This window comes from Primulina tabacum, chromosome 5, assembly GCF_025594145.1.
Source record: "Primulina tabacum isolate GXHZ01 chromosome 5, ASM2559414v2, whole genome shotgun sequence".
NCBI classification, from domain to species: Eukaryota; Viridiplantae; Streptophyta; class Magnoliopsida; order Lamiales; family Gesneriaceae; genus Primulina; species Primulina tabacum.
In genome coordinates, this window is record NC_134554.1 from 37,715,110 (window position 1) to 37,737,289 (window position 22,180).

The window sequence follows — 22,180 nt, forward strand, 5'->3', positions numbered from 1 at the left end:
TCACATACGTCGATCTCTACGGTTACATGTAACATGTTATTCATTCTTGTTATACATTATCAATGAATTACTTAATGATCTTGAAAATAACTAACACTCTTTTTCGGCGCTAATACTTGGAGAGAACCCTACAATTGTGCCAACATATTTGAATTCATTTCATTTATGATATTTTTGGGGCCTTATATTGATTAAGTGCATAATTTATTTTTTTCCTTAAACCTCTGATGTAAATACCCACCAATTCTTCATTTCAAAACTATTAAAAACACAAAATTCTTTATTTTACAAACATAAGTGTAGAAACAAAATAGAGGATTAAAGTGTGATTATCTATGAATTAGTGTTTTATTATTGGAAGGAAAAATGATTAGAAGTGGTTTGGTCAACCCAGAGGCATACGTAAGGCTCGGGTTAAAACAATTTCACCATCTTTACTTGGAGAATAAAAGAAAATGTAACTTGAGTTATTGAGTTCTTCAATCTGTTGGCATTGTAAATAGATATGTTGGAGTTATAATTTTTTTTTTCAGTTGTGTTGTTATAAAAAAATTTCGAGCTAGTAATTGAGTAATTTTTATTTATAGTTTAAATATGCTCGATTCAAGGTTGAATCATTTTAATCGAGTTTGAGTCAAAATTAGATGTATTTTTTAAATTTCAATTAGAATTTGAACATGATACAATTTTTAAAACTCAAACTCGGATATACTTTTTAAATATTATTCGACTTGATTTGATTCAATTACATCCATAATATTAATGGCACTGTGATAATTCTTATCCTAAGCAACTTAAATGTAAAATAGATTAAAAGTGCATGAAGTTCAAATCATGTAAGAACAAATTGAAAGACCCTCAGACTATTTTAATGAAAATCACGTTTACCTTCTCAGTGATCATTTAATTATTTCATTACCATTCATATAATTGAGAATAGGTCATGAAAAATATTACATTTCGATGAAGGTATGGAATTTTGTTTGAATTAATGCTTGAAATTTGTGTTAGGCGACAATGGATGAGTGATATATGTTACGGTTTCTAACATAACAATGAGTGTATTCGTCCAATTGAGATGATGTTATTTTTATTGGAAAGAAAATTTAAAGGATTGTGTAACCTTTTTTGTTTAAAGTGTTTTTTTTTAATTGTTTGAGTATCGTTTTATCGCATTCAAAGCGCAGCAGAATTTAAAATTTTTAGTTTTGACGTTGTAAACATTCTTTGACCGTCATATGATTTAAAATATTCATAGGGTGTTTTGATATGTTTACCTTGGCGTATTTAACGTTGGACACCAAACCAGTCCGAGATTATCCGAATTTGTAACGTACATTACTTTAAAACTACTTAAAATTTGCAGAAAATAAAATTTTTTTCTTAAATAAGTAATAATCTTTCAAAATGCAATATAAATAAAATTCTTGACTAAATATTTGAAATATAAACGAGTACAAACTATTTCCGTGTCATCAATGTCACAATTAAAACGAGCTTGCAAAAAGTACTTGTTTAAACAACATGGAGTAATTTCATTAAAATCAGAGTAAATGAATTTAACATGCATAAAATTCTTGAAAACTTAAGTGGTTTTCAGATTAGGCCTCTGCACAGTCCGAGCCAACTCACTGGTGCCCACCTCTCGTCTCCTCGTACTCGTCCTCACCTGTATCGATCAAGTCTAGTGAGTCTAAAGACTCAACATGTATAAACTGAGAATAGCAAGTAATACATAATAAAACCACATGCATTTTAAAGTAGCACATAAATACTTAAACTCTGAACATATTTACATAAACATAGACATTGTTGGGATCTGTAAAGAGTTTAGAAGGGGGGGTAAATAGACTCTTTTAAAAAAAAGTTGTTTTTAAAAGCTACAATAGCTTGTTCTTGAAAATTTGAATACCGATGAATTAAATCGAATTTGGTTTTCAAACCAAGCGGAAGACACTCGAAATAATCATTCGTAGAAACCGATTAAAGATTTTGTAAAGAATTTAAAATATATTCAAGTTGAATGAGTAAAAATATTTTAGTTGAAGCATTTTATCAAACACTTGGTATGCAATATTTTGGTATTTGAAGAACACATAAAATGCTTCAACAATACCTATTGATACCCCATGGATGAGCCCACTACCCCTAGCCCATCCCTAGCCCAAATGGAAGACAAGCCCATCAAGGGCCCAGGTATTATCCTATAAATATCAGATTTGAATGTTCAGTTAATTCATTCACTATATTATTTTCAGCAGCACCTTAGCTGCTCTCCCCATATATATCCTCAGTCTCTGACTTGAGCGTCGGAGAGGCTACGCTAGGACACCCTCCTGGCCCCTTCTAATGATCTTATTCGTGATTTCAGGCTCAGGACAATTCCAAAACCTGCGTCTGGACTAGTGACACTTGCTGGAATCGGACCCTAAATTCTCCGTGAGTATCACTTGGAGCCGTCTGTGGGAACATTTGAGTTGAGACGTAGAGATGGTAGGAGGAGAGGGAGCAGAAGAGTTAACTCAGCATTATCGCGTCCTCAGAGGGGACCCGAACAGTCTCATGCTGAGGCGAGGCAGGAACAACCCCGTCAGGAGACAAGAACTGAACAACCTCGTCAATAGACCAGGGCCGAGCAACCCCGTCCCAATGAGAATGTGGGGAACTTGACCCTGGAGCAGTTGGGCCAATTTATCACTCGGACAGTGGATGATGCTATGAAGAGGAACCAATAATCTATGTTCACTGAAGAGCAGGCCACTCACCAGGAGCGAGAGGAAAATGTTGAGAACCAGCAGAGCAGGATTGAAGAGACACAACCCCTCCCAAGTGAAGGGAATGCGGAGATGTGGAAGGAAATACGGATGTTGAGGCAGCAAGTGGGAAGCAGAGCGCCGACCCCCAAGAGAGGAAGTTCTTTTTCACTGGCCATTTTGGAAGAAGGACTTCCTCCAAATTTCCGACAGTCAAATGTGTGATAGGATCCATTGACGTGTCAAGAGTGTTTAGAAGGGGGGGGTTGAATAAACACTCTCAATTAATATTGGTCTTAATATTACACCTTTAGATCTGGCTCTAGGCAGGATGGTAGGGCGATTTACAAGAGTCAAGGGAGCTCTTACCTTAGCTGGTGTCTTTGCTTTGGTAACTGAATCATCAGGTGAGACTACTTGCAAAGGGATAGCCTGAATGGGCTGTTGAGCAGCTGATTGAATAATTTTCTCAGGTGGAATGACTTCCACTGTGGTTATTGGTTTGGTTCTTTGAGTCTTTGGTCTCTTGACAAGCTTAGGGGAAGAAGTTTTCTCTGAATCTGATTCACTGAGAATCAGTTTCCTTTTTGCTGTTTTGACCTTCTTGACTGGTGATGGCTCAACCTCTATTTTGGTTTTTGATGGCAAGGTATTTTTGGTAGTAAATACCTTGAATTTTGATGATGTTTCAGCATTTTCAGCTACCAAACCCTTCAGTTTTAACAGATAACTGATTTGGATGGCGAAGCCACATGACTCTTTGGATGATTTGAGCATATTCTTCAAGATGTTAAAAAGAATATATCTCCAATTTGCTTTCTTTTCACCCATGATTATGGTCATTACCTGGAATTTTTCGAGTGTAAGAGCAGCATAAGAACCGGCTTTTGCTAATATTCCCTTTGCCACGATATCAGCTAACAACTGAATTTCTGGTTTCAGTTCCTTCTTTGGATCGGAAACCTTGATTTTCCGTCCATCAGCAGATAGTCGAGACTGCATTTCTTCAATGTCATGAGTTTTTACTTCAGAAAAGCTGACATAACCATCAGTTGGCAAAGAGAAGATTTCTCCGAAAGCTTCTTCAGAAAGGAGTAGCAACTGATCATTGATAGTTACAGAGATAGTGTCATTAGCAGTGATAAATCCCTTCCGATAGAATTCATTGACCTCCTTGAGGTATATCTTCTGAGAAGATTGTCCCAAGAACATCCTGAGACCTGCCGACTCAAGCTTTAGAAATACATTCTTAACGTCTGCTTCTTGAATCGATAGAACCGAGTTAAAATCGATGACCATCGCATTCAAGATATAGGCTGGGATCTGGTTTGCCATTTCGGAAAGTGTAGTGATCTGCAAATTGAAGAGAATAAGTTCTGAAATTTGTATACTCTTAGAAACTGATTGTAATTGTGAAGAATAGAACTGAAGTGAAGAGGGCAAAATGCTTTTGTTCGTGACTGTTCAAATTCTGGAAACGTGTCAGCCCGGGAAAAATTTTGAATAAAAATGTGTGCACGTGTGCTGTAATCGTGTGTATATAATAATGAGCGGTTTTAAAATATGCCACGTCATAAAAATTTAGTCACCTCATTTGATTTGGAATATAATAAGTTTTTAGATGGTTAACTTATGTGAGAAGATTTGTAAAATTTTCAAGCTGAACGATCAGTTGGGAAACTGATTCAAGTCAGTTGAGAATTCACAAACGATTGTCTTCTCAGTTAACGTCTTAAAAACTGACATTCCCCCTAAATTGGTGCATATAATAATTAAAGTTGTGCTTCATACATTAATTTTAAGAGTCAGAGAGGTTATTGGTTTTGCTGAAACGTTGACGACTCTTCAGCTTTCTTGATATTCTGCTATAAATAGAAATGACTCAATTAGTTTTAGACATATCATCCAAAATATTCAAGATAAAAAAATGTCTGATACGGGTGACTCAAGTCTTTCTCCCTTTTCTGTGGAGGCCAGGAAGGCTGAGATAGAAGACGAAGTCTTCTATGAAAGTCTGCATTACTAGGAGCGATTGCAGGAGCTTGAGCTCTTATACAACTCTGGGGAGGCCACCACTCCTGAATTGGTGGCAGAACTGAATCAAGTGCGAAAGCACTTGAATATTGCTGTGTGGGTGGACGTCTTCGAGGACGGTCACATGTATCAGCTGATGCTTCGCAAGGAATTGAAGATCCTGAGGCGCATAGCTCATTCTCACAGCTTTCTCATGACTGCTCCTTCTTCTCTATCTGTTTGACTGAAATTTGGATAATTGTTGTGGAGGAGAAGTATGATGATGTAATCCAGACCAACATTTATAAGTAATGAAATATTTATCTGGTTTTAACTCTGTTTTTCTGCAAATGATATATTTCATCAGCTGTGATATGTAAACAAATGAACTGATGAGAGACTAACTGTCATAAGTTGATCATGAACTGGGACTATTTAAACAACTATTAATAGAATTCAAACTGGTGTCAGCTGACAATGAACAACTGATAACTTAAAGTCCTTGGTAAATGTGAAAGACGCATTGATTAACTTGAGACTCTTCAGCTTCTCCAACGTCATTTTCCTATAAATAAGATGATAGTGATAAAAATGTGATGCAATATCAGTTCAAAAATATTTCAATATGTCTGATTCTGATGCATGCAGCAGCACTCATGTTCATGTTACTGAGCAGTCAACTTCTCGTTTAAAAGATATCAAGAGAAAGATGGAGATATATGTTTTTCAGAAGGTGATGTTAACATGGGAAAAGATTCATGAGTTGAAGAGGGTGAGTGACAGTGGTGCTATTCCTACTCGTTCTCAGGAGGCAAGAGCACTGAAATACCTTGAACGTTTTGAAGTGAGGCATGTTAGGGATTTGGTTGAAGACAAATGTCTTTTGGAGGCGATGCTATGGAAGGAGTGGCATGTTGTTGATAAGATTTCGAAATCTAGGGCATTTGCTAGAGTTCGAATTTATGAGTTAAATGATTGGGTTAGGGCGTGGCTAGATTCAGTTGATTCCATGATATCTTCTGTAAAATGGGAACGTTGGTATTCTTAATGAAGTGTTATTTTCAATTTGTTGTATTCTTATTTTCTGCATATAATTCTGTTAGTGAAGCAATATTACTAATAATTTCTAAGATAAATCAATTAAACCAAGAATATTTTGATAGTAAGAAAACTTAGCCTCGGGTAATGGTTTTGTGAAGATGTCAGCTGCTTGCTGTTCAGTTGAAATATATTCTAGTCGAATATCCTTCTTTAACGCATGATCCCTAATGAAGTGATGCCAGACATCTATATGCTTGGTCCTTGAGTGAAGAACTGGATTATAAGTGATGGCAATTGTGCTGGTATTATCACAAAATATGGGCGATTCAGTTGACGTTACTCCATAATTCTTCAGTTGGTGCTGAATCCAGATCAGTTGTGCACAACAGCTACCAGCAGCAAGATATTCTACTTCTGTTGTTGAGGTAGCTATGGATGTCTGCTTCTTGCTGAACCAAGAGATCAGTCTGTCTCCTAAGAACTGACAAGATCCACTTGTACTTTTGCGATCAAGCTTACATCCTGCATAACCTGCGTCTGAATATCCAACTAAATTGAAGGTGGAGTCTTTGGAATACCATAGCCCAACATTTTGCGTGTCCTTAAGATATCTCAGAATTCTTTTAGCAGCTGAGAAATGTGATTGCTTAGGATTTGCTTGAAATCTGGCACACATACAGACAGCAAAAACAATATCAGGTCGACTGGCTGTTAGGTACAACAATGAACCTATTAATCCTCTATATAATGTCGCCTCTACTGATATTCCCCATTCGTCAGTATCTAGTTTAACTGATGAGCTCATGGGAGTAGTTGCAGCTGAGCATGATTCCATACCAAATTTCTTTAGCAACTCCTTTGTATATTTTGTTTGACTAATGAATATACCAGTTTCCAGTTGCTTCACTTGCAGTCCAAGAAAAAAATGTCAGTTCACCCATCATGCTCATTTCAAATTTTTCCTGCATTAACTTAGCAAACTTTTCGTACAATTTGGGGTTAGTTGACCCAAATATTATATCATCAACATAAATTTGAACTAATAGAATATGATTATTTTTAGTAAATTTGAACAAGGTCTTATCAACTGATCCGACTGTAAAGTCATGATCAGTTAGGAATTTTGAAAGATTTTCGTACCAAGCCCTGGGAGCTTGTTTAAGACCATATAATGCTTTGTTCAAATAGTATACATGATCAGGAAGTTTGTGATTTACAAAACCTGGAGGTTGTTCAACATATACTTCTTCTTGTAACTGACCGTTTAGGAATGCACTCTTCACATCCATCTGGTAAACTTTGAAGTTTTGTGAGATGCATAAGCAAGAAATATTCTGATTGCTTCCAATATTGCAACTGGAGCATACGTCTCATCGTAGTCAATTACTTCTTCTTGCCTATATCCTTGTGCTACTAGTCTTGCTTTGTTGCGTATAACTGAACCGTCCTCGTTTAGTTTATTCCTGTGCACCCATTTTGTACCTATAATGGTTTTTGAAGTTGGTCTTGGAACTAAGTTCCAGACGTTATTGTGAGTGAACTGATTCAGCTCTTCTTGCATAGCATTTACCCAGTTAGGATCAGCAAGAGCTTCATCAGTTTTCTTTGGTTCCATTTGTGAGACAAAGGCTGAATGAATAAATAAATTTAACATTTGATTGCGAGTTCTTACTGGATCAGATGGATTTCCTGTTACCAATTCTGGTGGATGTGATTTTCTCAATCTGTACTCAGCATTCGTTGCATCTGCAACTTCTTCAGTTGGTAACTGAATGCAGTTTTCAGCTTCAGTTGATGCCTCGTCAGCTGATATTTGAATATTATCATTTTTCTTTAATAACTGATTGTCAGCATTGACTTCCTGCTCATTTAATTTATCCAATATCTCTGGTTCTGGTGTTTGAAGGATGTTTTGATTATTATGATTTTCATCTTTGTCATCATCTTCCAAACTTATATCTGAAAATCGATTAGCTAGCTCAACTTGATCAGTTGGCTTATCAGTTAGTGCAGTTTCATCAAAATCAACATGCGCAGATTCTTCAACATTTAAAGTTTTCTTATTAAAGACTCTATATGCTATACTAACTGATGAATATCCAAGGAATATTCCTTCTGCAGATTTGGCATCGAATGCTTTTAAGTAATTTTTACTATTATCATGAATAAAACATCTACAGCCGAATATTTTGAAATAGGTGATTATACTTTTTCTTCCATGCCAGATCTCATATGGTGTTTTCATATGATTCTTATTAATCATTGATATGTTTTGAGTATAACATGCAGTGTTTACTGACTCTGCCCAAATTCTTTGAGAAATACCAGAATCAGCAAGCATTGTTCTAGCAGCTTCTTTAAGGGTTCGATTTCTTCTCTCAGCTACACCGTTTTGCTGAGGAGTTCTTGCTGCTGAGAGCTCATGCTTGATTCCAGCATTTTCTAGAAAGCTTGAAAGTGTTTGATTGATGAATTCAGTTCCTCGATCAGATCTGATTCGATCAATCCCAACTGATTTTTCATTTAAAAGTCTTTTAAAGAGTTTAATCAGTTGTGCAGCCGTATGGTCTTTGGATTTGAGAAAGATAACCCAAGTAAATCTTGAAAAATCATCTACGACCACCAAGGTGTATTTCATTCTCTCTAAGCTCATGACTGGTATTGGACCGAAGAGATCCATGTGCAATAGTTCTAAGCATCGGGATGAAGAATTACAGCCCTTGTTTTTGAAAGAAGATCGTACTTGTTTTCCATACTGACATGCTGAGCAAAGTTTTTCTTTTGAAAAATTTATTTTGGGCAAACCAGTTACAAGTTCATGTTTACTCAGATAGGCAATGTATTTAAAGTTTAAATGATTTAACCTTTTAGGCCACAACCAGTTTTGAGATGATTTTGAAGCAATAAAGCAGACTGGTGCATGAGGCTGTTCATTCCAACTGACTTTATATGTGTTTCCACATCGTTTGCCAGTTAGTATGATTTCATCAGTTGATGTTTTAACTGAGCATGAGTTTTTATCAAATTGTACCGAGAATCCATTGTCGCATAACTGACTGATGCTAATCAAGTTATACTTCAGATTCTCTACTAATAAAACATCTTTAATAGTAAAGTTACCATGGATAAGCTTATCCTTATCCACGGTTTTACCTTTGGAATTATCTCCGAAACTGATGTTTGGACCACTATATTTGGTCAGTTGAGATATCATACTTGCATCTCCTGTCATATGTCGTGAGCAACCGCTGTCCAAATACCATATTGAATTTTTATCTGTACCTGTTACCTGCAAGCACACACATAATATGATTTGGTACCCATATCTATTTGGGTCCAAAACTTATTAGTCCCTTTGGAACCCATACTTGGATTAGTCTAACTGACTTTCCAGTAGCTGTATTCCAAATGGTTTTTCTCGACTTTTGTGTGCTTGGTGAGTAGTGTACAGTTGATACAGTATGTGTTTTAGTCTTATTCAACTGATTGTTCAATCTGTATCTCTTCTGAACTGGCTTGCAGTTATAGTAATTGACATAGCCATTCGAATAGTTTTTGTGAAATCTTTTTGATGACCCGCTTTGTGAATCAGTTGAAAGCTTTTGGCTATAGCCAATCCCATATCTTCTAGCCTTGTTCAACTTCTCAGTAGGTTGTTCAATCAGTTTACTGAGCTCAATTTGTTCTTGTACCACTGCTGATTTGACAAAGTGAATGTACTTTCCTTTGTTCATTGTCAGCTTTGGTTGAGTATCATTTGAAAACGTTTCTCCTTGATTACTGAACCCTAAACATGTTTTATCAGAAACTGATTTTTGTGAATTCTGCATCTCATTCAGTGCAGTAGACGACTTATTCCAAGATTGAATGAGTTCAGTCTGTTTTGAATTTTCAAGGATCAATTTCTGGATCAGTGACTGATCTTTCTTTCTCTCTGCTTTTAACTCAGCAATTTCTCTTTTTAGACTCAACCCATCAACTGATTCATCAGTTTTGGTTTTATTGTCCATGGGATCATTTTGCTTTGACTTTATTTCCTCAAATGATGATGCAAGTTTCTGGTACTCATTTACCATTTCATGCAATGTTAAAATGAGTTCTTCTCGTGTAAAATCAGTTGAACTAAAATCAAATACCTGTTGACTTGTAGATTCTGCTTCTGTATCATTGGCCATTAGACATTTGACTTCCTCTTCATCACTTGAGCTATATGAGCTTTCTGGTTCTGATTCGTCACTATTAGTTTCTGCCCATTTAGATATGTTCTCTTCAGCTAATAAAACCACATGTTTCTTTTTGTAGGTTTTCTTATCATCTCTGGATCTTCTCTTATGCTCATATGATTTCTTTCTTCTGTCAGTTGATCCTTGACTGTCCTTTTTAGGTTTAGGACAGTCAGCAATATAATGACCTGTTTTGCCACAATTGTAGCAAGCATTTATTTCTTCTTTGGAATTGTTTCTCTGGTATTGCTTCTGAAAGTTTCCTTTGTTCTTTCTCATGAACTTCCCAAACTTTTTGATGAATAATGACATAGCATCATTGCTTAACTGATCGGCAGATTTCTCGACTGAACTGGTTGATTCAGTTCTTACAGCTGCTAGAGCAGTTGTAGCTGTAGGAGTAAATGGTTCTCCTTCTCTGCTCTGCAATTCAAATTCATAAGCCTTTAAATCAGCAAATAGTTCATGAAGTTCGATCTGGTTCAAGTCTTAAGATTCTCTCATAGCCATAGTTTTGACATCCCATTCCGTTGGAAGACCTCTCATCACTTTTAGTGCAACCTCTTTGTTAGTATACACCTTTTCGAGTGCATTTAATTCATTTACAATACTGCTCACCCTTTCATCATACTCATTCATTGATTCTCCAACCTTCATTTTGATATTGTCAAATTTCTGAACAGCAACAGAGAGTTTATTTTCTTTTGTTTGGTCATTTCCTTCATATAACTGAATCAACTTTTCCCAAATTTCTTTTGCTGTTTTGCACATCTTTATTTTGTTGAATGTTGCTTTGTCCAGTGTTTTGTCTAGAGTATCTTTGGCCACATTGTCAAGATTGACTTTTCTTTTGTCCTCAGTTGTCCACTCTTCTCTGGGCTTTTGAATTCTCTATGGTGCCCCTTCAGTTATGGCAATTGCTGTATTTGCTTTTAGAATCTTCATGGGTCCGTCTGTTATGACATACCACATGTCATCATCTTGTGCAGCTAAGTGAGCCTGCATTCTGATTTTCCAGTCATCGAAATCTTCTCCTGAGAACATAGGAATTTTATTGAATGAAGTCATGCTAGCAGATTTATAGATCAGAAGTATTCAAGAACAAGATTCAACCGCTCTGATACCACTTGATAGTATCGATTGACGTGTCAAGAGTGTTTAGAGGGGGGGGGGTTGAATAAACACTCTCAATTAATATTGGTCTTTTCGAATTTTTGAGTTCAGTTTGGTGACAAATGATTCTCGGAATCTTGTTGGTCAGTATCAATCAGTTAAACTGAGGTAGTTGCGGAAGGTAACTGACTGACAGATAGAATACAGAACTGAAATAAAATACACAAGGATTGTTTCTGGATGTTCGGAGAATTCAATTACTCCTACGTCACCCCTTCTATCACAAGGATATGATTTCCACTAAAAGACTTTGATCCAATACAACACTTGTACAGACCCACTTCAGTTAGGACTTACCCACTGCCTAAACTGAAACTCTTAGTATTACAAAATGATCTCTGTGCGTAACTGATCTTAGCACTATTGAATTAACAAATATTACAGAGTGCTAGTTTGCTCAACTTGCAGCCTTGACTGCTACGAATAAATCAAGTAAGAGTGAGCTGAGATTTTGACAGAGTAATAGCAAGTTTTGAATGATGTATCGTCACTTCTTCTTTTTCTTCTGCCATATTTATACTCTTCTTTTCCAACGGTAATCTTGAGATAAATTTGAATCTTTGTATCCATTGGTTTCCACTTGATTATTCCTTCGATATTGTTTGCTTCATTTATTATAATTCGGCGTCTTAATTGCTTTGTCCGGAATGCGTTGTTTTAAGTAGTCTTGGTTGTTGTGCGGTGCTCTTGTAATCTGTTATGTCTTCTTTGTTCTTTCCCGAGACATCTTCAGTTGAGAGACTTTGAGGCATTCGGCTGAATGTTTTAACTGATCACTTCCAACTGATCAGTTTACTCTGTATCATTGTATCAGCTGATTTCAGTTGATAAGTTCAGTTGCCGAATTTGCTTGCGCGTATCAGTTGATTCATATTTTGTTAATCGATTGATTCATGTTTTGTCAAACTCCAGAATCTAGTTTCCAACATACTGACCCCGAAAAACACTTGGGGAGATTTGAGAATGCGGCTCTGTTACATCAGTATTTGGATAGAGTTAGGTGCATGGTGTTTCTGGGCACGTTGGTGAGGTCAGCCCAGCAATGGTTTAATACCCTGCAGCCCAACTCCATACAGTCTTTCGAGGATTTTTCTACGGCTTTCTTGCACCGATTTGCTAGCAGCAAAAGGCATCAGAAAAATTATTTGAGCATGTTCATGATGAAACAACAAGAGGCTGAGACTTTGCAAGAATTTGTCCACCGTTTCAACAGTACAACGTTATAAATACCAGCGGATACCCCTGACATCATGATAAGTGCCTTCACACAAAGATTGAGGGGAGGAGAGTTTTTCAAATCGTTGGTCAAGAAACCTCCGTCGTACTATGATGATCTGTTAGCTCGGACGGAAAAATATGTGAATCTAGAGGACGCCTAGAGGCACAAGAGGTTGGAGCAACGTCCTGGAGGGGGAAGAGTTGAGGGAGCAGAGAGAGGAGGAAGGAAAAAGAGTGCGGGTGAAAGGGAGGAGGACAAGACTAGAGGTAGAGGACAATTCTCATCGCATGTTCCTCTTAATAGGAATCGGGATAAAGTGATGGAGGTGAGAGAATCAGGGGAGAGGGGGGAGAAGTCGCAAAAGATGGAGAGCAATGTTAGGTTTCCAACGCGAGGCAGGCAAGAAGGATCCTCATCCGAGAATGAGCCGAGATCTCGCCCATGTCCTAGGCGGGGTCGAGGCCCTTCATGGATAAATCAGAGGGTTGGGGAGCCGAGGAGGGAAGGTCGAGGTCAGGATGTCCCTCGGGAGCCCGTTGAATCGAGGAGAGGAACGAATGCGGATAACCACCCTACGAGAGGAATTAATCATATGATCTCGGGGGGTGCTACTGATGGAGATTCCGGGCGAGCTCGGAAAGCGCATGGGAGGAGGTTGGAAAACATTGAAATATCTAGGGGTGCAGACCTATCCCAAGATCCTGTCATCAGTTTTGGGCCAGAAGATCTCCGATGCGTTGTGGCTCCCCAAGATCCTTTCAAGAGCACTCTGGATCAGATGAAGGTGGAGAGATTTGAGTTCGAGCCGATCTTTACTCCTCTATATGGGTTTGCAGGACATGCCATCGCGCCGCTAGGTCAGATTGTCCTTCCTCTATCTTTGGGACATGAGCCTCGGAGGGTAACAAAGATGACAACATTTACCGTGGTAGACACCCAATCCTCTTACAATGGAATTCTGGGATGGCCGGCCCTAAAGGATTTTAGAGCTATAGCTTCCACATATCATCAGAAGCTGAAGTTTCCTGTTCGTAAGGGGGTCGGATTCTTATGCGGGGACAAGAAAGTCGCACGTCGGTGTTATGAAGGGATAGTGAAGGAAGTGGGAAAGAGGGCGCGGGTGGAATTCAATATAATTAGAAGGGGAAGGAGTGGGTTGTCCGTGGAGAGGAAGGAGTTTCAGGAGGTGATAGATGAAGAGCCTGAGGTTATAGCGCTCGGGCCCGAGAAGAAAACGCTCAAAATAGCCCCTGACCTAGACCCCAGGGTCAGGGAGGAACTCATACTTGCTTACAGGCTAACCTCAGCGTGTTCGCTTGGTCAGCCCATGAACTCACAGGAACGACCCCAAATGTTGCAGAGCATCGGTTGAACATCTTGCCAAATGCTCGCCCTGTAAAGCAGAAAAAAGACATTTCGGGCCGAAGAAAGATAAAGTCATACGAAAAGAGGTCGGTGAATTGCTTGAGGCTGGGCACATTCGAGAAGTGCAATTTCCTACTTGGCTATCGAATGTTGTTCTAGTCCCAAAGAGTTCAGGGAAGTGGAGGATGTGTGTGGACTTCAGAGATCTCAATAAGGCATGTCCTAAAGATTGTTATCATTTGCCCTGGATAGATCAATTGGTGGACTCTACAGCTGGACATCAATATTTGTGCATGTTGGACGCTTATCAGGGGTACCATCGAATCCCCTTGGCTGTGGAGGACCAAGATAAAATGAGTATGAGTTTCATCACCTCTGAAGGAACTTTCTGTTACGTGATCATGTCCTTCGGATTCAAAAGTGTCGGAGCCACGTACCAACGATTGATGGATTAAGTCTTTTCTAAGCTGGTAGGAAGGAATGTTGAAGTGTATGTGGACGACATCATGGTGAAGTCGAGGGACTCAACCCAACTCATGCCTGATTTGGTGGAGACCTTTTTCACCCTCGGGTCCTATGGGCTGAAGTTGAACCCTCAGAAATGCATCTTTGGGGTGAGGAGTGGGAAGTTTCTGGGTTATATGGTGACAAAGAGAGGGATTGAGGCTAACCCAGAGAAGGTCCGAGCTATCCAAGAGATGGTTTCTCCCCAAGGACCAAAAGATGTGCAACAGTTGACAGGAAGGATTGCAGCACTGGCACGGTTTATCTCGAGATCCCATCACAGAAGCCTACCCTTCTTCCGCATTCTGCGTAAGGTGAAGAAATTTGAATGGGGACCGGATTGCGAGCAAGCTTTTGGAGAGTTGAAGAAGTACCTTGCTGAGCTGCCTGTCCTGGCCAAACCGGCAGCAAGTGAGCCTTTGTGTGTATATTTTTCTGCTACTGAAGGAGCAGTAAGTTCGGTTCTTGTCAAGCAAGAGGGATCAACTCAACAGCCAATCTACTATGTTTCACATAAACTCAAAGAGGCAGAGATAAGATACTCCGGATTGGAAAAACTGGCTTTAGCCTTAGTGATGACTGCGAGACATTTGAGGCCCTACTTCCTATCTCATCCAATTGTGGTGCTCCCCAAAAGTCCATTGGAGAGGATCTTAACTCATTTAGATATGTCTTCCCGTTTGGTAAAATGGACTACTGAGCTGGGAGAATATGACATCCAGTACGAGCCAAGAACAGCTATTAAAGCGCAAGCCTTAGCCGATTTTCTGGCTGAGTCCGTGCATCAAGAAAATGGGGACCCTTGGAAAGTATATGTGGATGGTTCCTCTTCGAAGGAGGGAAGTGAGGTGGGAGTAGTACTGATTTTGCCAGCTGGGGAGGAGGTGAAGTTAGCTGTAAGGTTGGACTTTCGAGCATCCAACAATGAGGCGGAGTATGAGGCTGTGTTGGCAGGACTTCGAGCAGCCCGAAACGTGGGAGCTACCCGGGTACTTATTTTTTCTGACTCACAGCTGGTGGCACAACAGATGAAGGGAATATATGATGTACAAGATGAAAAACTTATTGAGTTTGCTCAAGAAGTGGACATAGTCAGAGAGAAATTCACAGAGATTACATTTGAACAGATTCCCAGGAAAGAAAATGAAAAGGCGGACACTCTAGCCAAAATGGCTGGAACAATGGGAAGTTGGAAAACTAGAGATGTGGTATTTCAAGTTGAACTCACACCTCACACGAGTTTGCCGGCAGTTGAACAGGAGGAAGAGGATTGGAGAACTGGCATAATTGATTACCTGAAAGAGGGAAAGCTTCCTGATAACTCTCGGGAAGCTCGTAAGTTGAAGTTAAAGTGTTCGCGTTATGTGATAGTCGAAGAAGTGTTGTACCGAATGTCTTTTGCAGGGCCTCTTCTTCGGTGCTTGAGTTATTAGAAGGCTGATTATGTGCTCCGGGAAGTCCATGAGGGGTGCTGTGGAAATCACCTGGGAGCTTGTGCTTTGGCTAGGAAAGTGTTGCTCGCAGGCTATTGCTGGCCCTCAGTGTTGCATGATTCCCAAGAACTAGTAATGTCATGTGATAATTGTCAACGTCATGCCCGGTTACAGCACCAGCCGGCCGCGATGATGAAGACTATCCTAGCTGCTTTTCACTTTGACCAGTGGGGAATAGATATTGTGGGGCCTTTTCCTATAGCTCCTGCTCAGAAGAAATTCTTATTGGTGGCAGTTGACTATTTCTCGAAATGGGTGGAAGCAGAGCCGCTGGCAAGAATCACTGAGAATGACGTCTTGAAATTCTTGTGGAAGAATATAGTGTGCAAATATGGGGTGCCTAGAAGATTGATATCTGATAATGGAGGGGCTAAGATCCAAACCTGGTGTAAAGAGATGAAGATCCAACAAGTCTTTACATCTGTAGCTTACCCGCAGAGTAATGGGCAGGTGGAGGTGACTAATCGGACGCTGGTGTAGGGTCTGAAGGTTCGACTTGGCAATGCTAAGGGAAATTGGGTGGATGAATTACCAAGCGTCTTATGGGCGTACCGAACCACACCAAGAGAAGGAACCAAAGAAACTCCTTTCAATTTGGTCTATGGTAATGAGGCAGTGCTCCCGGATGAGATTGGGTTGGAATCGACAAGGGTAATGTTTTATGACGAGGACAATGGTGCGAGACACGCCACTGACCTTGATCTTCCGGAAGAAAAGAGAGAGGCTGCTCGCATTCACATGGAAGCTTATAAGAACCGCATTGCACAGTCTTATAATCGGTGGGTCATTCAGATAAACTTCCAAGTAGTTGACTTGGTCTTGAGGAAGGTGCAAGAAGAGCAGAGAGGAAAGTTGGATCCAAAGTGGGAGGGTCCCTTCAAAGTTATCGAGAAACTGAGCTCTGGAGCCTATTACTTGGAGAATGCGCAAGGCAAGACATTGAAGAGGCCCTGGAACGCTTATCACCTTAGAAAATATTATTCTTGATTTTCTTGTTGATGTATTTAATTTCGAATTTTCCTATGTAATTAGTTGCGATTCAATAAAATCAAGTTCTTATTTTCAGTTCATAAATGTTGTTGTATTTTGAGGGTGTTGAATTTTTATTTTCCTACCTAGGCATCGCCTAGTAGAGGAGTAGAGGCGAAGAAGAGAAAAAATTTTATTTTCTTACTTAGGCTGTGCCTAGTAGAGGAGCAGAGTTGGGAAGAAGAGAAAAAATTTTATTTTTCTGCTAAGGTATCACCTAGCAGAGGAGTTAGAGAGCGAGGATGTTGAATTTTTATTTTTCTGCTAAGGCATCGCCTAGCAGAGAAGTTAAAGGGTGGGCGTGTTGAATTTTTATTTTCCTACAAGGCATCGTCTAGTAGAGAAGCAGAGCCGAAAAAGAGAAAAAAATTTATTTTCCTACTAAGGCATCGCCTAATAGAGAAGCAGAGGCAAAGAAGAGAAAAAATTTTATTTTCCTACTTAGGCTGTGCCTATTAGAGGAGCAGAGTTGGGAAGAAGAGAAAAAATTTTATTTTTCTACTTAGACTGTGCCTAGTAGAGGAGCAGAGTAGGGAAGAAGAGAAAAAATTTTTTTTCCTGCTAAGGTATCACCTAGCAGAGGAGTTAGATAGCGATGGTGTTGAATTTTTATTTTCCTGCTAAGGCATCGCCTAGCAGAGGAGTTAGAGGGTGGGGGTGTTGAATTTTTATTTTCCTACTAAGGCATCGCCTAATAGAGGAGCAGAGACGAAGAAGAGAAAAAAATTTATTTTCCTACTTAGGCTGTGTCTAGTGGAGGAGCAGAGTTGGGAAGAAGAGAAAAAATTTTATTTTCCTGCTAAGGTATCGCCTAGCAGAGGAGTTAGAGAGCGAGGGTTTTGAATTTTTATTTCCCTGCTAAAGCATCGCCTAGCAGAGGAGTTAGAGGGTGGGGGTGTTGAATTTTTAATTTCCTGCTAAGGCGTTGCCTAGCAGAGGAGTTAGAGGGCAAGGAAGATGAATTTTTATTTTTCTGCTAAGGTATCGCCTAACAGAGGAGTTAGAGAGCCAGGGCATTGATTTTTTATTTTCATACTAAGGCATCGCCTAGCAGAGAAGTTCGCACTCTGCCGATTTTATTCACCCTAGTGGTTTAAAAGCATCAGAGATAAATTCAGAAGAAGCAGTGAATGCAAATGCAAAATACTCAATATGGCAAAAAACGAGTTCGTACATACCAAAAGTGCGCAAAAGAAGAAATATAAACTTCATAAAATCCCTAGTCGTATAATAATATGAAAAGTAATGAAGTGCAAAAAATAACAGAATATGGCCCGAAGGCATACAATGTCTGCGTAAATGAAAAAATAACATAAGTAAAGGAGCTCGGTCTAAGAATCGGGGGGGGGAGACTTGCTATGAAACCCTCAATGTCGATGAATTCAGTAGGGGCGCCTGGCGGAGGATAGCCCTGAGCCTTGAAGAGGTCGACTGCACCCTCGAAACCCACCTCCAGGAAATGATAAGCTTTAGGGGCGCAGATCTCGTTGAACTCCTCGGACTTGAGGAATTCCTCTTTGAATGAAGAGGCTTCGGAAGCATGTTGCGCCTGGGAGTCCTTGAGGTCCCTACGGATTTGTGCTACTTCAGCTCGAGCATTCTTTAACTCTTCCTTCAACTTCTGGTTCTCCTTCGCGTGGTCCTCTGTCAGTCGCTGAAGCTCCTGTTTCTCCTTCAGAAGCTCGTCACCTCGAGCTTGGGAATCCGAAAGCTCAATAGCATGCGTCACTTTCATCTCGTCAATAGTAACCTGGAGCTGTTCGCGAAGAACCTTGCCCTCGCGTAAGTCTTGGCAGGTGCTAGATCGAGTGGCGTTAGCGCGCTCAACCAACTCCCATACGTACATCATGCCCTGAATAAGTAGACAAGAGTGAAAAAACGACAAGAAAATCAAACATGTATTAGACATCAATCTAGAGTATAGAAGGATAAGTATACCTAAGTGATACTGCTGCATGTCCGGCGAGTGAGTTCAGACCACCCAAGTGAACTCATGAACGCTGCATCCGTGTCGGAAGGAAGCTGATACATTATCTTCTGAGCCAGATGAGTAGGACCCCGCCCCACGATAGCCGAATCCGAGGTGTATAGAGGATGTATCCCCGATGCAGGGGGAGGCCCCTCATCTGACCCAGACCCTTCTGGAGAAGAGATCGATACGACTGAGATCTCAGAAATCTTGCGCTTACCATGCTGTGGGACTGACGGGCTAGGATCAGTTGACGCCTTCTTCTTACCAGACGGAGGAGGGGACTTGGCTCGAGGAGGTGGAGAGGAGGCTCGCTTTGGGGCGGAGGAGGATGAGCCTGCCTTCTTCTTCACAGCAGTAGGGGAGCTAGCAGGTCTCTTCGCAGTAGTAGAGCAAAAACCTATTTTCTTATTCTCAGCAGCATAACAGTCTCCCTTTGTGCCCATCATGACTGCTGGAACGACTGACTTCTGAGGGGCGGAGGATGAACTCCCAGCCTTCTTTTTCGCAGCCTCGCGAAGCAATGCGGCATTCATGATTCTAACACCTGCAAATAAAAACAGTAAATCGAATAAGAACATTATCAAAGAACACAATAAGCAAAAGAGAGACAGAAAGGGTGAAGAGATGAGAATATCTATCGGCGTCCTCCTTCAGCTTAATTTTCGCGGGACTTAACCCGTCATGGCACATGAGATTTTCAGATAGAAGTTGGGGAATGCTAAAGCATCGGTCTCCTAGTACACTCATTATCTGCAGATACTCCTTATCTTTCTTGTAACCCTTGGAAAGTTTAGGCTTGGTGAAAGTAGGGTACCAATCAGTAGAAAATGTCAATTCTTTGGGTGGCTGGATAAAGAAGAAGTATTTTTTTCAGTCCTTCACATGGCTAGGAGCCCCCTCAAAAAGCTTATGGCTAGACCAAAAAGTCACATAAAAAGATCATTCTTTTGATCTGGACATAAGTAAGAAGTATGAGAAAGTGGTGCAATTCAAAGGGAGGTCTAGGGCCCGGAATAACACAACAAAACAGCTTATCAAGCGAAGAACATTGGGAGTGAGCAAACCTAGATGCACTTGATACTAATTGCTCAACACCTGGAAGAAGTCACATAGGGGAAAGCGGAGGCCTGCGTCGAAATGGTGCTGAAAGAAAGTGTAGTAACTCTTGGGAGCTAAGTAGGGTCGGTCCTTGGACGTAGGAATTATGATATGGTGAGAAGAAGGAATGTGTCACAAAGCCCTAAGTTTTGACTCACTTGTAGGAGGGATGTGGGACGATAGATGGCCATACCAGAGGTTATCAGCGTTTAAAATGTTCATCTGTTGGTTCACATGACGAACTTCTTTGCCAGGGCGGCTATGGATGGTGACTTCCTCCTCATGAGAATCTAGGGTAAATTCAGGATCAGCTGGGGAAGTCCTACTCTCGCCAGACTCACTAGACTCGCTAGACCTGCTAGACCTCTCGGAACCACTCGAGGAACTAGACTCGGAATCGGAAGAAGACATAAGTGTTAAGAATTCAAATAGATAAAGAAGTAAACTAACCCGGAGGAAGCGTGAGGAAATGCTCGAGAAAGGAGACTAAAGCGCTCGGGCGTGGGCGAGAGTGGCGAGGCAGGGCGAGAAGAGTGTGCGGCGGGGCAGGCGCGGAGGCGAGGATGTGTGTGTGGGCTGGGCGTGCGCGAGGTGGGGTGAGCCTACGCGTAGGGAGTGGCTTGGGTGTGCGCGAGGTTGGGCGAGACGTGCACGTAGGGCGAGGTAGTGGCTTGGGTGTGCGCGAGGTTGGGTGAGGCGTGAGTGCAGGACGAGGTGGTGGCTTGGGCGTGCGCGAGCCTTAGGCGAGGCGGGGGCTTAGGCGAGGGCGAGCGTGCGCGATGGGCTTGAAAGAGGCGTGCGCGTAGGGCAAGGTGGTGGCTTGGGCGTGCGCGAGGTTGGGCGAGCGTGCGCGCTGGGCTTGGGCGAGGTGGTGGCTTGCACGAGGCAGGGCTTGGGCGAGGAGTGTGTGCGGGATGAGGTGGTGGCTTTGGCGTGCATGAGGTTGGGCGAGGCAAGCGCGCAGGGCGAGGCGAAGACTTGGGCGAGGCAGTGGCTTGGGTGTGGCTTTGGGCGAGCGTGGGCTTGGGCGAGGCGAGAGCTTAGGCGAGGTGGTGGCTTGGGCGTGGCGCTGGGCGAGTGTGGGCTTGGGCGAGGCGAGAGCTTAGTCGAGGTGATGGCTTGGCCGTGTGCGCGGGGCGAGCGTGCACGCTGGGCTGTTGGGCGAGACGGTGGCTGGGGTGCGCGCGAGGGTGACGGCAAGGTGATTGTGAAGCGGCACTAGGGCTAACGCGCAGATGAAGCGTGGGCGGGGGAGAGCTGGTGAATGAATTGAGGAGGAAACTATGTTTGAGTGAAGTGAGAATGAAGTGAGGAAGAAGCCTATATTTATAGGGAGAGCCAAAATCTCTCCTTTCAGAACAAGATTGCGATCCGATTTGATTTGTTTCCAAATCTTTGGAGACTGACGAACGGCAGGAAGAAATTGCACGCCCTCACCCTTGCGAATGATTTTTTCTGAAGAAATTTTGGGGGCGTTGCCCCCAAACCCCCACGACCTGATTGGGCAGGTCGATCCCCGCGACCTAACCGGGCAGATCGATCCCCGTAATTTTTGCAGCGGTAAACATCGTTCGTTAACGACAAACCAAGTAAATTTTTCTAACACAGTATGCCCTCGTCAACGATAAATAGAGGACAACCCAATTAATCGAACTTTGAACCTAAGATTCAATTCGACTCGGGAGGGGGAGATTTGTGAGACCCCGAAAATAAAATAATATTGATGGCATTTTTGTAAATAAGTTGAAAAATATTCAATTTATTTTGGTGGCATTTTCATAAATAAGTTGAAAAATAATGAATTAATTTTAAGGGCAAAATGATAATTAGTGACATATTTTGGTCATATGAAATCCAAATGATTTTGAAATTTGGATATAACGTAGAAAACTCAAAGATATAGAAGTTTCATGTTTTGAGTTTTGAAAAATTTGATCGTTTGACTGGTCTAAGTTATATACCGATGTTAAAATGTTAAATAGTATATATTATATTATATTATTTTATTAATATAATATAATATAATATTAAAAAAAAGATATAAATTTGAAACATTCAACGTAACGTTCAAAAAGTTATTAAAAGAGAGAGAAGATAGAAGAGAGAAGGGTTTTGGTTTTCTTTTGGATCGTGCGATTTATCGGGTTATCCACTTGACGAACTGACTTCAGTTCTCGGATCGTTGACACGAGATCTTCGATTTGAGGTATAAATTTTATATTTTTGGTGATATTTGAAATTCGTCGATTTTTGGAATAAATCCGATAAATTGTTAAATCATACAAAAATGGAAGATT

The 22,180-nt window shown here is 40.9% G+C and overlaps 1 protein-coding gene across 1 annotated transcript in view; it reads right to left on the minus strand.

Moving 5' to 3' along the window:
- Positions 1–22,180, minus strand: part of LOC142544420 (uncharacterized) — a 65,912-nt gene that overhangs the window by 15,761 nt on the left and 27,971 nt on the right. The window lies entirely within an intron of this gene.